Raw genomic sequence first — 15,568 nt, forward strand, 5'->3', positions numbered from 1 at the left:
AATTAATGAAGGATTTGATGGGATATGATTGTCCTGTGTTAAAGGATACAAAGTTTGAGGACGGCATCATATAAGCACAGGAAATACAATTGAGGCATTTGAAACAACCCTTTGGGAGATGTTCTTTTGATCTACACATGAGGAAGAAAAAAGGCTTCTTGAAACATGATTGGCTATCGTTTTTGCTTTTTTGAATACAAAACGAGGGCCTTCTGTGTGTACCTTAGTTATGCGGACTTTGAAAATAGTTGGAAAGACGCCCTCAATAGTTGTTCCTTTACTTTGATGGACTTAATTATACAATTAAAAACCAAAGAAAAATCACAATTGGATAAGGACATACAAAAATTACAAATGGAATTGCGACAATTCATTGATATGGAGGGTTTTAATGATCTAGACAAATCATTGTCAAAAAATATTGATACTATGGAAAAGGAAATAATGTTGAAAAAACAAACCAAATTTGAGAGAGACAAGCAAGATTATATCCGGAATCAAGTCTATGTCTGGCAAAAACCAGTACCCACTAAAAGGTTTAATTCATCTACACCTAGAAAGATTTATCCAGAAAAACATCAAAAATCAATTCTAAAAAAGAACATTTCTTTTTCCCAAACCACTAGTGGGGAATCTGATTTTTCGGATAGTGAGGCACTCTCTCATACAACAACTCCACATAGAGATCAACAAAACCCCAGACCACAGAGGGAAACTAGAGGGGAATCCACAAGTACAGGACATTTTTCACAGGACAGTGATAGCAGCAATAAAGAATTTCACTCCAAAACGTTTTTCGGATCTTCAAAAAACCGGGAACGTATAAACACACGCGAAGAGGAAAGAAAAGAAAACAAGAAAAATCCCCCAAAGAGGAAAAAGAACTCCTAATTGAACACACAGGAGTTATTAACTTAACAGATAATCTCCTATCACCTGCAGAACTTTCAGTCCTTGACAAGGGATTGAAATTTGCACCCACATCTAAGTTCAAATTGTTTGATGTTATCATTGACTTGAATAAATATGTTCGGAAGTTGACCCTCAAACGTTTCTTTAGTGGAAGGGATGGGGTGAGCGGGGAGGGTGAAGGAGTTGATTATGTAGAGGACACTGAGACAAGGGATCGTACACCCTCAAGCTCAGATGCACTCACAGAGTCGGCTCTAGAACCTTATCCATCGCCCTCCACCCTGACATTCAAGGAACAATGTTGTTTGCAGGATTTGAATGCCCTAATTGATGATAATGAATTAACTAACACCGTTGATCTTTCAAATGTTATAGGCAGACAACATTCAGGCCTAAAGAAAAAATCCGTTTTTTATCCAAAGCACATGAAGGGTCACTGTCTCAATACATTTGAGAAACTTGTTGAGAGGGATTTGACCCTCCTCTCTAGGGGATACACTTTTGAATTGTCTCCCCTACAGGGCAGGGTTAACAATCTCAGCAAGGATGAAAAAGATGCTTTACAGAAATTAAAAAACAATAAGGATATTATTGTAAAAGGGGCAGACAAGGGGGGAGCCATTGTAGTGCAGAGTAGGACCCAATATAGACAAGAAGCTATTAGACAGTTATCTGATACATCATCCTACACTGTACTACATGGCGACCCCACTCCCATGTTTCTCAGACAGCTTAAGTCCCTCCTAGAAGAGGGCTCCTTATTGGGAGTCCTTGATCAGGGAGAATGTGAGTTTTTGCTCGAGATACATCCCATTATTCCAATCTTCCACCATCTCCCAAAGATTCATAAAACTTTGGTCTCCCCCCCTGGGAGGCCAATAGTTTCTAGCATTGGATCTTTGGGAGATGGTGTCTCTAGATATGTGGATAACTATTTGCAGAATTTTGTACAAGCCTTGCCGTCACATATCAGAGATAGTGGCGACCTTCTGGATAAACTTACAAGTGTAAAATGGAAAGAAGGTTACATTTGGGTGTCATTAGACGTGACATCATTGTATACTGTAATAATGCATCAACATGGTATGGCAGCTGTCAAATCTTATTTTGATCACTCCACATTTTCACTTACACAAAGCACTTTTATTCTAGACTGTATTAATTTTCTATTGACGCACAATTATTTTTTGTTTGATGACACTTTTTACCTCCAAACACGTGGAACCGCAATGGGCACCAGCTTCGCTCCCTCATATGCCAACCTATTCTTAGGTTGGTGGGAGTCGGTCCACGTGTTTGGAGATAACAACCCTTATCGACACTTTATCACATTTTATAGGCGGTTCATAGATGATTTAATATTTATTTGGGAAGGAGGGGAAGAATCACTTTTATTATTTATTAATCACCTGAACGATAACGAATTAAATTTAAAATTCACTCACACTTTTGATTATCATCACTTACACTATCTGGATTTATTTCTGTTCATTGATATGGATGGGAAAATTAATTCTAATGTTTATAGGAAAGCTAATTCCCGCAACACATATTTAAGATTTGACAGCTGTCACCCTAAGCCTCTCCTAAATTCAATTCCAAAGGGACAATTGATACGCTTAAAGCGAATATGCTCAAAAAATGAAGACTTCATTATTCAGTCTAATGAATTACTAAAAAGATTTGAAGAGAGGGGTTACCCAAGATCTAATCTCAGAAGGTCACTAGAAGAAGTGGATAAAATGGACAGAGAAGATCTCTTGAATACTCAAAAAAATCGTTTAAAGAGTCAAAACAAATGGGAAGCAAAAAATCCAATTTTTATTACACAACATAACAATCAAGTTAATAGCATTAAAGGGATTGTTAGAAAACATTGGAATGTTTTGTCTGCAGACCCATTACTAACTAAGGTACACACAGAAGGCCCTCGTTTTGTATTCAAAAAAGCAAAAACGATAGCCAATCATGTTTCAAGAAGCCTTTTTTCTTCCTCATGTGTAGATCAAAAAGAACATCTCCCAAAGGGTTGTTTCAAATGCCTCAATTGTATTTCCTGTGCTTATATGATGCCGTCCTCAAACTTTGTATCCTTTAACACAGGACAATCATATCCCATCAAATCCTTCATTAATTGTAATGCCACATTCATAGTCTATTTATTGGACTGTGGATGTGGCAAACAATATGTAGGACGTACCACAAGAGCTTTAAAAGTCAGAATGAGGGAGCACATTAGATTAATAAAATTAGGGGATCTCACACATCCAGTATCCCTACATTTTACCAACTGTAAACAAGGAGACATTGGAAAATTAAAATATAGAGGAATTGAACACATAAAAAAACCCTACAGAGGGGGGAACAGATTAGACATACTTGATAAAAGGGAACTATTCTGGATTTTTACCCTCAATACAAGAATCCCCTTTGGTCTAAATTCAGAATGGGATCTCAATCCATTTCTAAAATAAAATGAAATTAATTAAAAAGTCAAATACAATATTGTTATGACAATAACTTTATTCTGTGCAATTGATAATTGGTTTAAAGTTGGTAACGTGTATAATTAATAATACCAATTTTTGTCATAAACTTGGGTATAATATTTACAATAAGTTTATATGTAAAACAATAAAGAATATTGATCTTAAAACATGGATTATTATATGCCAAAATAAGTTTTCGGTCCACACATCTAATGATTCTACAATAATATGGATCATAAACATCTGATTATATGACTCTGTTCCCATACCCAGACTTAATGGGGATACTGTGAAATGTGGGATGGATAAGTTCACAAATAAGGCAAACCTAGTGAACTTCCATATATTTATACAACCATATACACAAAGGGCTTTATGTTCTAATTAATATCCTCTGGGTCTGTGTACAGAGTCATACACATGTATCCTAAACTCTAACATCCATGACTGTCTTTTCTTTTAAACACTTTTTTTATATACATTGATTATCTTTGTTTTTAACATGATTTAAATGTACACTTCATTCGTAATGAATTTTGCATGTACTGTTCATTGTTTAGTGTTAATAAAGTTATTTTAAAGTTTTTTTCAATGTTCGTTAGAAATAATAATAAAGTTGTTGTTGATGTTCAGAGACGCGCTGACGTCACCGCTTTACCCTGCGCGACTGGCGCCACTCGTGGCGCGCCCTATACATACGGCGCGCTGCCCGTGACGCAACCAAGCGACGGGTTAGGGGTGAGGAAAGGCGGGAAAATGAACCTTCATAAGGTAAGAGATTTGATCAGAGTGTTATCACCTTGAGAAAGAGCGGAAGCTCGAAACGCGTTGGTGGGGGCCCCTGGGCTCATCCTTGTTATCATGCTCTGATCCAATAAACCTTATTTTTATTGGGAACACACTCTCCAGCAATTTTTCCAGTAGTGCTCCATCTCTCCCTGCTGAACCTAGTAAACATTGTTATAATATACCTGTGTGTAATTATTGTGTATATTGGTTCTGGTGAGGGACTCCTCCCACTACGCTGGGATCCCTCACCGGTGGAGGCGCTGCACTGAGACAATAAGTATACCCTAGGCTCCCAGGGGTGGAGGCTTAGGTCCTCTGTGAAGCAACAGGTATAGGCAGCACCAGTAGCCTTCTTGTTTAGGGGGAAACAGGGCTACATATATATATATAACTTTTTTATTACAGGTTTGAAGCAGAAGGTCTCCAGGGCTGAACAGTGTTAATTTAATCTCCTGGGACTCCCTTCTTAGAGATATTACCTCTGTAGGGGGTGCCAGTATGTCTGCGGAGTATTAAGGTCCAGGTCATGTGGGCCAATAGGAAGCTGCACCGGATGACATCATCCTATTGGCCAGTGTGATGCTGGACATTTAAACCATTAGATTAGACCAAGGGTTGACTACCTGAGGCTCCTGAGCTTCATGCAGCTCTTTCCGCATCTACTTGTGACCCTCCTTTGTCCGCAGGTTGCCGCTCCCCAGCTGCTTCCTCTCTCCCTCACTGTCCTGCCGGTGGCTGCAGGGGTCTCTCCGCAGCTGTGGGCCTGCCTGTCTACTGCACTGTCCCACGCCGGGCTCTCTCATGCTAGTGCGCGCCAGTAGTGTGTGCTTCGACTTCTGGCACGCGCCGACGTCACAGAGCCCGGTGTGGGAAAGTGCAGGAGAGAGGCAGGCCCACAGCTTGGGAGAGCCGGGCCCGGCAGCAACAAGAGGCCCGACTCCAGTGCCGGCCGAGCCTCCCTGCAGCTACCGGCAGGACAGTGAGGGTTTGGGAAACTTCTTATCGGCCAGGACCCAGGGAGTAGTGTTCTTGGGCCCCGCAACAGTTTGTGGAAAGGCACGAATGGTAAGGCCCGAGGTATTAGGCTGTTCAATGTCTCAGGGCAAGTCCCGTGGTTTGGGCCTACCAGGCCCGCTATGGCCTGCACCAGGGCTGTGTCCCGGTCAGTACGGGCCCGATGGACCCTACCCCTAACTTTGGCAAAATATCTTTGCACGTTGGCTTCAGTTAAGGCAGTAACCACCGGAGCGGGCACAGCAAAGGTCTCTTCGCCCCGCCGGTCGCATCAATAATGACATCATCTGTGCCTGGTCTCGTGAGATCAGGATACAGATCTAGGTCCCGCACCGGAAGTGCGTCCATATACGATTGCACCGGAAAGGTGTTGCTGGCCTCCGCGTTGGAGGAAGTACCGGCCAGTACCTCCTCTCCGGATGCCTCCACGGCATCCTGGAAAGCAGGGTTGGAAAGATGCTCAATGCCCCGCTGACTTGGGATGATCATGGGGTCCTCCGAATCGGCCGTGACGCCCCTCCGCAGCTAGGCCACACCAGCACTCGCCGTGATGTTGTCTTGCCGGGACTCCGCTGCTCAGCACTGCCGTTAGGTGTAGGGTCCTTCGCAGTCTCGCTGAGGTGACACGCCGGCCGGCGCATCACCACGGACGTCCTTCCGCTGCTGTCATCATCGTTGGATGAAGGTAAAGATACCTCCTCAGGGGAAAGACCCTGGAGCATCTCGCAGTCACTGGCGGCAATTAGCAGGCAGCGGTCCCGCTCCTGCGCCACCAGTGATAGCAGCTCAGCCTCTCCCTGGGCAGTCATCTTACCCAGTGGCTCTGGTCTTGGTTTCGATTTGGCACACAGGCCCTCTGGAGCATCCGCGTCCAAGGCCTCAGTCACAGCCGCGGCCTCTTGCTCTGTTGTGCTGCTGACAGCAACACCGCAAACCGCATATAGAAAGCTCCACACTGTAGACACGTGGCAGTCAGCTTTGCGTCTCCACCAGGGAAGTCGCATTGCGGGCAGACGCATTTGACGAAGCATTTGTCGTCCACCTCTAGTACGAGGAAGTCTCCTGGTAGCTGGTACATATTTATTCTGCACTCCAACATCATGGTAGAAGGATGTGTAGCAAAGTTCAAAAGCAGCACAATACTTTGAGCTCTGCTTAGCTGGCTAGCTCCGAGGAACTGAGTTTGCGGCAGCTCACATCCGTCTCCTCCCTCAGTATAGGAAGTCTCTGCCGATTGGTAGTTACAACATCCCCTCCCTCTGGTGGAGTCAAGAACAGGGGCATACTGTAGGAGGGCGTGACTCTGACTTCGCGCCAAGCCACTCACAATAGATGAGCATGGCTTCAGCTTTTGCGCCGAGCCCATGCAGAAAAAGGCTTGCAACTTTTACAGGAAACATACGCGGTCCCTGTTTTTGGCGGTGTAACAGGGGAGTAATCCCTGTTCAAGTAATGTGCCTTTAATCTAGCAGTGTGGTGGTTAACTGCTGGTAGTCAATTAATAAACACCACCTGCCTGATTTAGATTGCTTACAAAAGCCTGTCTGTTGAGACAGGAAGTGACTCCTTAGCTCACTTGTGAGCTGACCTTTGGAGACACAACAGTCTTGAGCCCTGTCAGAAGAAACAGCAGAGCTGCTTACAAGACACAGGGAAAACTACTAAACCTGATCTGACACACCCTGAGTGAAGGGAACTGAACCAGGAACTGAGAAGATTTTCCCTCCAAGAAACAGATAAGACTTTCATTCTTAAGAGACTTCTTATATCTGCTTATTTCATGCTATGTGTTTGGGGCTGGGAGAAATGCTTGACTAAGTGAGATGTGAATTAATTGCATAGTGTTTCACTAGAAATACTCCCAAGTGAATAGAAGCTTTGTTCCCACCCCCTGTGTTTGGATGGATTTCCTGATGAAAAGGAAAAGGCACAATAAAGCCTTATTATATTTTCACCTTATAAAAGTCTCCAATTGTGTACATCTGTGAACGTCCGTCTACAGGCAGCAACAGATTTTGGATGGCAACATCTATCTGATTGATCCCTTTACATTGGAACCACAATTATGAATAGAATAAAGTGCATTAACATGGGGTTCTCGTAATTTTGGCGGGGACCCTCTCTCCTTAATCTGCTGCAACACATGGTAGCGGAGTATATACCCCAGGCTAGGCAAAACTCCCTCCAGTACTGCACATGATAACAGTCCAGACATGAGTACTCTGTGGCTCCCTGTACATCAGCTGCTAGCAGTAAAGTGGTAGTTCCTCCAGCAGAGGTTCCTGGCACCTGTGACTCGGGCACCCCTCCTCAGATACTACCTAACAGTACTTTAACGCCACCCGTTATGGCCCTGACACGGCAGTCCCTTTCCAGAGGTTTCTGGGTAACTGGCAACAAAAACAGCCCCCCAGGCATCCTACATGAATCAGTCCTCAGGGTGACTTAGAACCAAAGCAATAGCAATCTGCCTCCTCACAGGTTACCCTTTAGGTCAGCATAGGCTAATGCTCCCTGGCAGGGAAACTGGGCCCCTGTTATGGTATGCAGGAGTCCCCTAGAGCAACACCTAGCCTCCCATCCTTCCTTAGTACTCACTTTCGAAGCATAATTTCTCTCTTTCTGTTCTGCTTCGCTGAAAGCCTGTCCTGTTGGGCATTTCAGCAGCGCCTCCAAATGTAGCAGTGTTTCCCCCACCCTCTGGGAGATTGTGCATCTACATGGTGTAATGTGCTGGTTACCTGCTGGCTCACAGGATACTGAGGTGTCCGTTGTTGGTGTTGGGGACATCAGGAAAGGCTTCTGGGGTATAAACTGGTTCTGCCTCACGGTGTCAGCGCCTCCATCTCTTGCAGGCTTCAGGGATGTAGAGACAATCCCTGCAGGATAACTCGCTTCTACTCCCCCTAATAGATTGCAGACTCAGGCAGGCGTATATTTTAACAGGAATACTTTATTGCAACACAGCTTTTATCAGAATACACTGCACAGCAACGCTTTCTGGCCTCACACTCTGGATGGTCCCTGGACTTCCACCCCTGGCCTAGGACACCAAGGGCAATCCTTGCTCTTCCCTGACTCCTATTAGAGTCAGAGGTACGGTACTCACCCCCAGTCCCCAAGGGGAGGGGACAGAAGTGCCAGAAAAACCCTGGATTGGGCCTAACACTACCTGCACTGATACTAGGACATACATGTCAGGCATGGTAGATTAGTAGTCAAGCCAGGCATGGCTATATATATATTTTTATTAAACTACATAATTAAAAGTGACAAACTGGGGACATACTGGGACAAAACAAACAAAACTCTCCTTCCACGCGTTTCACGCTCTAACAGTGCTTTCTCAAGGAGTATTGAACGGAGGGTATACTGCCTGATTTTATAGCCCCTCCTTCTGGCAAACACAGTTGATTGTAAATTAATTACAAACATCAGTTGAAATCAATTTGTAGTGGCATTTAGAGGAAACATAAATTCAATTGAATAGTATAACATGATCAAAACAGAATACATTGATGGAAACAGTTCATACCTAAACTTGATATCGGTTAATGTATGTAATTCACCAAAATAAGGGAATATGGAACTATACTGTCAATATTGTTCCAGGTGAAAAAACTCCAAAATGAATCACCATCATAAATAAGATTAATTAATCAAATATAAGGTGTGGAGTATTAATAAATAAACTGCTCTAGCGAAACAACACAGCGAATATATATATTATTAAATAATGATAAAAAATATATAATATATGAATATATAAATAAACAGTATAAAAAACATAATGATGATGATGTATTAAGTCACACATGTGTAATAGTAAATGTAACAGAACAAATCATCAAGATATAACATAATATAATTTAAACTGTGAAAAATTTCAGAGCTGCTATACATTAAACACAGTCAAGATAGGCATTATGTCAGCCCATAAGTAGCAAAAACAAGTTTAGTAGGAGAACCTAGAGCAATGAATACAAAAAATACAAAAAAAGAGAGGCTTTTAGATGAAATAATAAATATCTATACCATATGTTTATACTGGCTATAGAAAATACTTTAGATCCCACTGTGAATTTAACCCTTTAGGGGCCAGAGTATCCAATGAAAAAATCCAGTATGCCTCTCTTTTGTATAATGCATTAACTCTATCACCTCCTCTAAAATGCATATGAACATGTTCTAGGCTACACACTTAAAATGTTCAAGTGAACCATTGAAGTGTAAAGAAACTGGGTGATTTAGATCTTTTTTTATTATCAGTCTCATGTGTTCCATGATCCGAATTTTGAATTTCCTTGTAGTAAGACCTACATATTTTCTATTACACCCACAGATGAGCATGTATATAATGAATTCTGAGTTACAGTTAATAAAAGACAGGATTTGGAAAAAATTCTCTTTTTACAATGTTTTTATTATTTTTAACATTTGTAACCACACTGGGAGAGATGAGGTTACCCAAGGTTTGTGATTTTCTAAACACAAATCTTGGATTTATTGATGTAATGCCCTTCAAAAACGGGTCTATTGAAAGTATTCCCCAGTGTTTGTTGATGATACAATTGATACATCAATTGCGTAAGATTGATTGCTGAATTGAGTTATAAAGTAAGGTGAGTCAAGATCAGAAGCATCATGTCTTTGAACAGTTTTCACATTTCTCCCAATATTTTTAGAACCTATCAAATCTTCCTACTTTTGCTGAGGGCATTCAAATAAGCCTCCTCAAGAATAGCTTTGTTATATCCTCTGGAAATGAAACGATCTGTAAGTTCCATTGATCTAGATTTAAAGATTTCTAGACTTGAGCAATTTCGACGTAGTCGGATGTATTGCCCCAAGGGTATACCTCTAAATAGACTTCGATTATGTCCACTTTTAGCATGTAGGAGTGTATTTCTACTTGTAACGCGTAGCTCACCACAAACGAAGTGCGACCGCGGTGCTGAGGTAGGGAATTGAGAAACGCCAACCCATAGCCACGCGGGCGCACCTACTGCTGCGGCCGAGTTTATTCGAGCATTTGCCCGTTCTCGGCCGCAGCAGTAGCCTGGCGCACGCCGGAGGGTGACGGGCGCGCGCCGAAGCAGCGGAAGAGCGCCCTCCGATCGGGGCGCTCTCCCTCCCGCTGCCGGGTCCGCCGGGTCCCCCGGAACCCCCTGCCGCCGTCCCCCACATCGCGGGACACCAGGGCTCCCTCGGGGAGCCCTGGAAGCGCGTGCAGGGGGCGCAGGCTCCCGATGACGCGTGACCGCGCATCAGTGACGCGAGGCACGCCGAGGGGCGGCCACTAGCAAGACGGGAAATCTCCCGGCTTGCGGATCTGGCCGATGAGCAATAAAATGTGTCGGTAGTGTAGGATGTAGATTGGTCGTGCAAGCCGGATCAGGGTTATAGAGTGCAGAGTAGTCGTATATACTTGCCAGGTCAGGATTGTAGAAGAGCGGATCGTCGGGGTACTTTGCCAAGGTGAAGATTGTAGAAGAGCGGATCGTCGGGGTACTTTGCCAAGGTGAAAATTGTAGAAGAGCGGATCGTCGGGATACTTTGCCAAGGTGAGGATTGTAGAAGAGCGGATCGTCGGAGTATTTTGCCAAGGTCAGGAGCGGAGAGAAGCGGAGCCCAAGAAACTAGCCGGGTTCAGGCAACAAAGGGTTAATCAGGCAGACAAGACAAAACAAGGTATCAGGAACAGAATGCAGCAAGGCACGGCTTCACACTGACTATGCTCAGCAAAGGTAAACTGAAAGTGCAGGGTGTTAAAGGAAGGACAGTAAAAAACAGAGAAAATACTGTGCGCAACTATCTAACCCAGAATTTAGAATAAAAATATAGTGCAGTGACTAAACCACATACTGTAAATAAGTGACCAAGAAATAAATCACAATAACCACAGTGAGGGTGAAATTATATCACATAACCGTGTATTTGTAGAGGCGTCTGCTGCTATAAACACAGGGGGTGGCTCAGCACCCCCCACACTCTAGGAAATGGAAACAAAAGAAACAGCGCACAACGCCAAATAGTGAAGCAAGTAATGCTATATATTAGTAATTACAGGGTAATAAATCTGCGTACATCAAAACAGTGGAATAGGTGCATTTAGTGTGTTTCACACAAGTTACCACTCAGCAACTGTTGTCAGAAGAGTCTGCAGCTTGCTTCTCTCAGCGGGGGCGCTACGTTGGTTCAGGAGCAGGATTAATGTCCAAAACCCCTCATCCAACAGTACATCGCTCCCAAGGGGATTTCCCTTTAAGGCAACCACGCTCCGTTGCAGGTATTGGTGCTTGGTGGGACCGCTCGCGCTTCCAAGCCGTCTGGTGCAGCTCATGTAGCTCAGTGAGCAGATCCACTGTACGGGGGTGAGACCTCAGCTCTGCAAGGGTACACTCGGCGTGCCACGTTGTCGCTCCGTCACGGGATACTGCGTGATGACGTCACAGTCTCCGCAGCAGCGAGGGAACCGGCAGGGAGGCAGTGAAAGTCTCTCAAAGTCTCTCAAAGTCTCTCAGATGCCCAAAATTACCACCGGGAGTAATACTAGCAGGGTGAAGCCAATGGAGGCAATGGCAATATTAAGGCACTAGATAAAAATCATCCAACATGTTTCGTAGAATAAACTACTTCTTCAGGGAATAATTTGGCCATTACCCAGAGGTCTTAAGTACCTAACAAAGATGTCTCATTGGTCAAACAATTAAAAATGGACCAATCATCTAGACTAGGTAATGGTTAAAGTGATAGGGAAGATGAAATCATTACTTTTAAAACAACAACTTTATTAACTACATACATAATAAAAAGATTTTATAAACATATAAACTAAACCTAGCATAAATAATTAAAAACATGCTGGAATAAAAGAAACACAATATTAGTACTAAAATAGATAGTATCAATAAATACATATAAAAGATGCAACTAGAAGTAACAATATAAATACGTATAGACAATAGAACAGAGCAGGGAAAACAGAGATACATAGATCAGTGATATCCCTTGGGTTTAAGTGGAGAAGGGGGCTAGAAAATTTTTTTAATAAAAATTCCTCTTAATAAAGTTCCCAGATGTCAACATCCTCATTTAACCCCTTAGGGGACATAGTATCTAACTTGTGTATCCAATATGTCTCCTTAGATGATAGTGTTTTAACTCTGTACCCACCTCTTCTATTTACAGGAATAAACTGAATCCTCTTAAAAGTGAGACTGGACGGATCTTTGTTGTGGTGTAATAAAAAGTGTCTGGAAACACTGTGTTTTTCAAAACCGTTTTTTATATTTCTGACGTGTTCCTGGATACGAACTTTAAGGCTGCGTTTGGTTCTGCCTACATACTGATATCCACACGCACATTCCAATAAGTAAACAATGTGTGTAGATGTACATAAAATAAAGTCATCAATATTAAAAACTTCTTGTGTGTTTTTAGAATTAAATGTATGCTTGTCAGGATGTTGGTACTTACAAATACTACACTTACCACAAATATAATTGCCTTTTGGTTTAGGCCCTAACCAGTTCTTTTGTACTGTAGTGCTATTACTTAAAAAAACATCACTAGGTGTTAGCAAATTTTTAATGTTTTTGGCTCTCCTATAGATAAACCTTGGTTTAGTGTCTAGATGTGATCCCAATATGGGATCATTGCACAAAATACCCAGTGTTTATAAAAAAACCTTTTCGATGTCCCTATGTACAGAATTATAATCCGTAATGAAGGCCACATTTAAAATTTCATTTTTCATTATTGGGCCTATTTTATTTCTTGTCTTGGTTCTATTTTGAATTAACATATCTTTACGATCCATGTTACGTACCCTTATAATCTCTCTTTCGAGAAGTTCCTTAGGGTATCCCCTCTCTCTGAATCTCAAAAATAGTTTATTAGCCTGCTTGTCAAAAACCTCTATACTACTGCAGTTTCGTCTGAGTCTGACAAATTGCCCTCCTGGTATATTTTTTATCCATGTACTTTTGTGATTACTATTCGCCATCAGCAAATTGTTAGTATCCACCTCCTTAAAGAAGGTTTCAGTCTCCACAGTGCCATCCGCTCTGGAAGTAAGTCTTAAATCCAGAAAATCTATCTGGGTGGCATCCACCTTATGTGTAAATTCAAGGTTGAAATCATTCCTATTCAGGTTATCTACAAATGCACTGGCCGATGCATAATCACCGTCCCACACACACAGGATGTCGTCTATGTAGCGTTTCCACACAACGACATTCCTGTGGTAGGGTTCCTCGGGCACAATGAACTGAGACTCCCACTTACCCACATACAGGTTTGCGAAACTGGGGGCAAACCTATGTATTTTCGGCAGGTGGTAAAATATGGGGATCCTTGGGAATTCAGAAAATAGGAAGGCGAACTCTGTTGTAGTGATGACGGATAGAGTGACTGCATTATCTAATAGCGCTTTTAGTTCCCTTAAAAACTCGGCTGTGGGGTCCTTCAATAATTTGACATAGGACGATGTGTCGTTAAGAAGCCTTAAAGCTTCTTTTTCATAATCACACCTATTTTGGACTACTACGCCACCACCTTTGTCCGCCTGCCTTATAATTAGGCTTGCATCATCCTTCAATGTTTTAAGGGCTAGGGACTCGCTTACACTGAGGTTATGTTTAATGTTACCTGACTTAAAATTACGTGATAAAATGTTAAAATCATTGATGACCATATTAAAAAATGTATCAATATGATGACCCTTGGAATGTGCGGGATAGAACTTAGATTGGGTTTTAAATTCAGTATGTCTAATTTCTATTTCTTTATCAGAATTACTTGCAGCAACCATAGCAGCCTTACCAGGAATAAGGTCCATATCTTGTTTCAGAAAATGTCTCTTTAGGGTAATATTGCGAGTGAACTTGTGTAGAAAGGGAGGAACACTTTAAACTCCTCTTTACAGACGAAGTGTTACTGCTGCGGCCAAGTTTATTCAAGCATTTGCCCTTTCTTGGCCGCAGCAGTAGCCTGGCGCGCGCCCGAGAGTGACGGGCGCGCGCCGAAGCAGCGGAAGAGCGCCCTCCGATCGGGGTGCTCTCCCTACCGCTGCCGGGTCCGCCGGGTCCCCCGGAACCCCCTGCCGCTGTCCCGCGATCGCGGGACACCAGGGCTCCCTCGGGGAGCCCCTGGACGCGCGTGCAGGGGGCGCACGCTCCCGAAGACACGTGACCGCGCGTCTATGACGCTCGGCACGCCGAGGGGCGGCCACTAGCAAGCCGGGAAATCTCCCGGCTTGCGGATCTGGCCGCAGTGTGATAAAGTGTGTCGGTAGTGTACATGGTCAGCCCAATGAACCAATCAATTTAACAGCTAAAGAACAATTTAAAATATTAGAACGGCTATTACTTACCGAGGGTAAACATTGGCTTGAGACCAAAACCCTACAAAGTTATTTGGATGTGGGTAGAATACCAAGAGGTCTCAGGTTTTCAAAAAGCCCTACCTTCGGTAAGGATAACCCTAAATTTATGCAGGAGTGGAACAGAATACAGGACGAGTGTTCTAATGATCTCATTAGGTTAATAATATATGAAAGGAACCGTGAGATCAAAGACTTAGAAAAGGAGATTTTGAAAGCAATTAAAGCATTAGAACCGATAGTGATAGAAACTGATTGCTCGGAGATTGAGCATGATTTAAAAGTTAAATTAGAGTATGAAGAAGATGAACTTTTAAAAACGAAACACAATAAATTTTTAAGAGACAAATTAGATTACCAGCAAGGAAGACAGAGGGACTGGGCTAAAAAAGATAGAGGAAGGGTAGTAGGCGATGAGTATATCCCCCATAAAAAAGAAAGAGGGGGGTCTATACATTCAAAGAACAGACAAGAAAATTACCACACCTACGAACAGAAGAGAGAGAGCAGAACCAATAAAAATGATCGATCAGATAGAGATCGCTCACGCTCTAACCATGGTAATGGGTATCGCAATCCCAATTATAAAGGGAAAAACTACATTGAGGGCTTTAGGTATGGCTCAAGGCCACAGGGACAGCATAGAAATTATGAATATGAGCACAAAGACCCCCATGCGAGAACATCTAGATACTCACCCAGGAACTTCCCTAAATATTCACCCAAACGCCCGGTTAGACCTGAACCCACTACAGATTCACCTTCTTTTTTAGACTTGATACTGTAAGAACAAGACTAGAAAGGAAGGTAATAACAGTGAAAGATATATAGAATACCCCCAAGAGAAAAGGAAGAAAAGGGTTACATCAGATGAGGAACACGAGGAGGGACCAGAGCACAAAAGAAGAGAGTACTCTTGGGAAAGAACAACCTAGCAAACAAAGGGGTTTTTAATCTCTCCTCCACAGTTTTAAGTAAG

Source organism: Ascaphus truei, chromosome 4, assembly GCF_040206685.1.
Source record: "Ascaphus truei isolate aAscTru1 chromosome 4, aAscTru1.hap1, whole genome shotgun sequence".
In the NCBI taxonomy this organism is placed as follows: domain Eukaryota; kingdom Metazoa; phylum Chordata; class Amphibia; order Anura; family Ascaphidae; genus Ascaphus; species Ascaphus truei.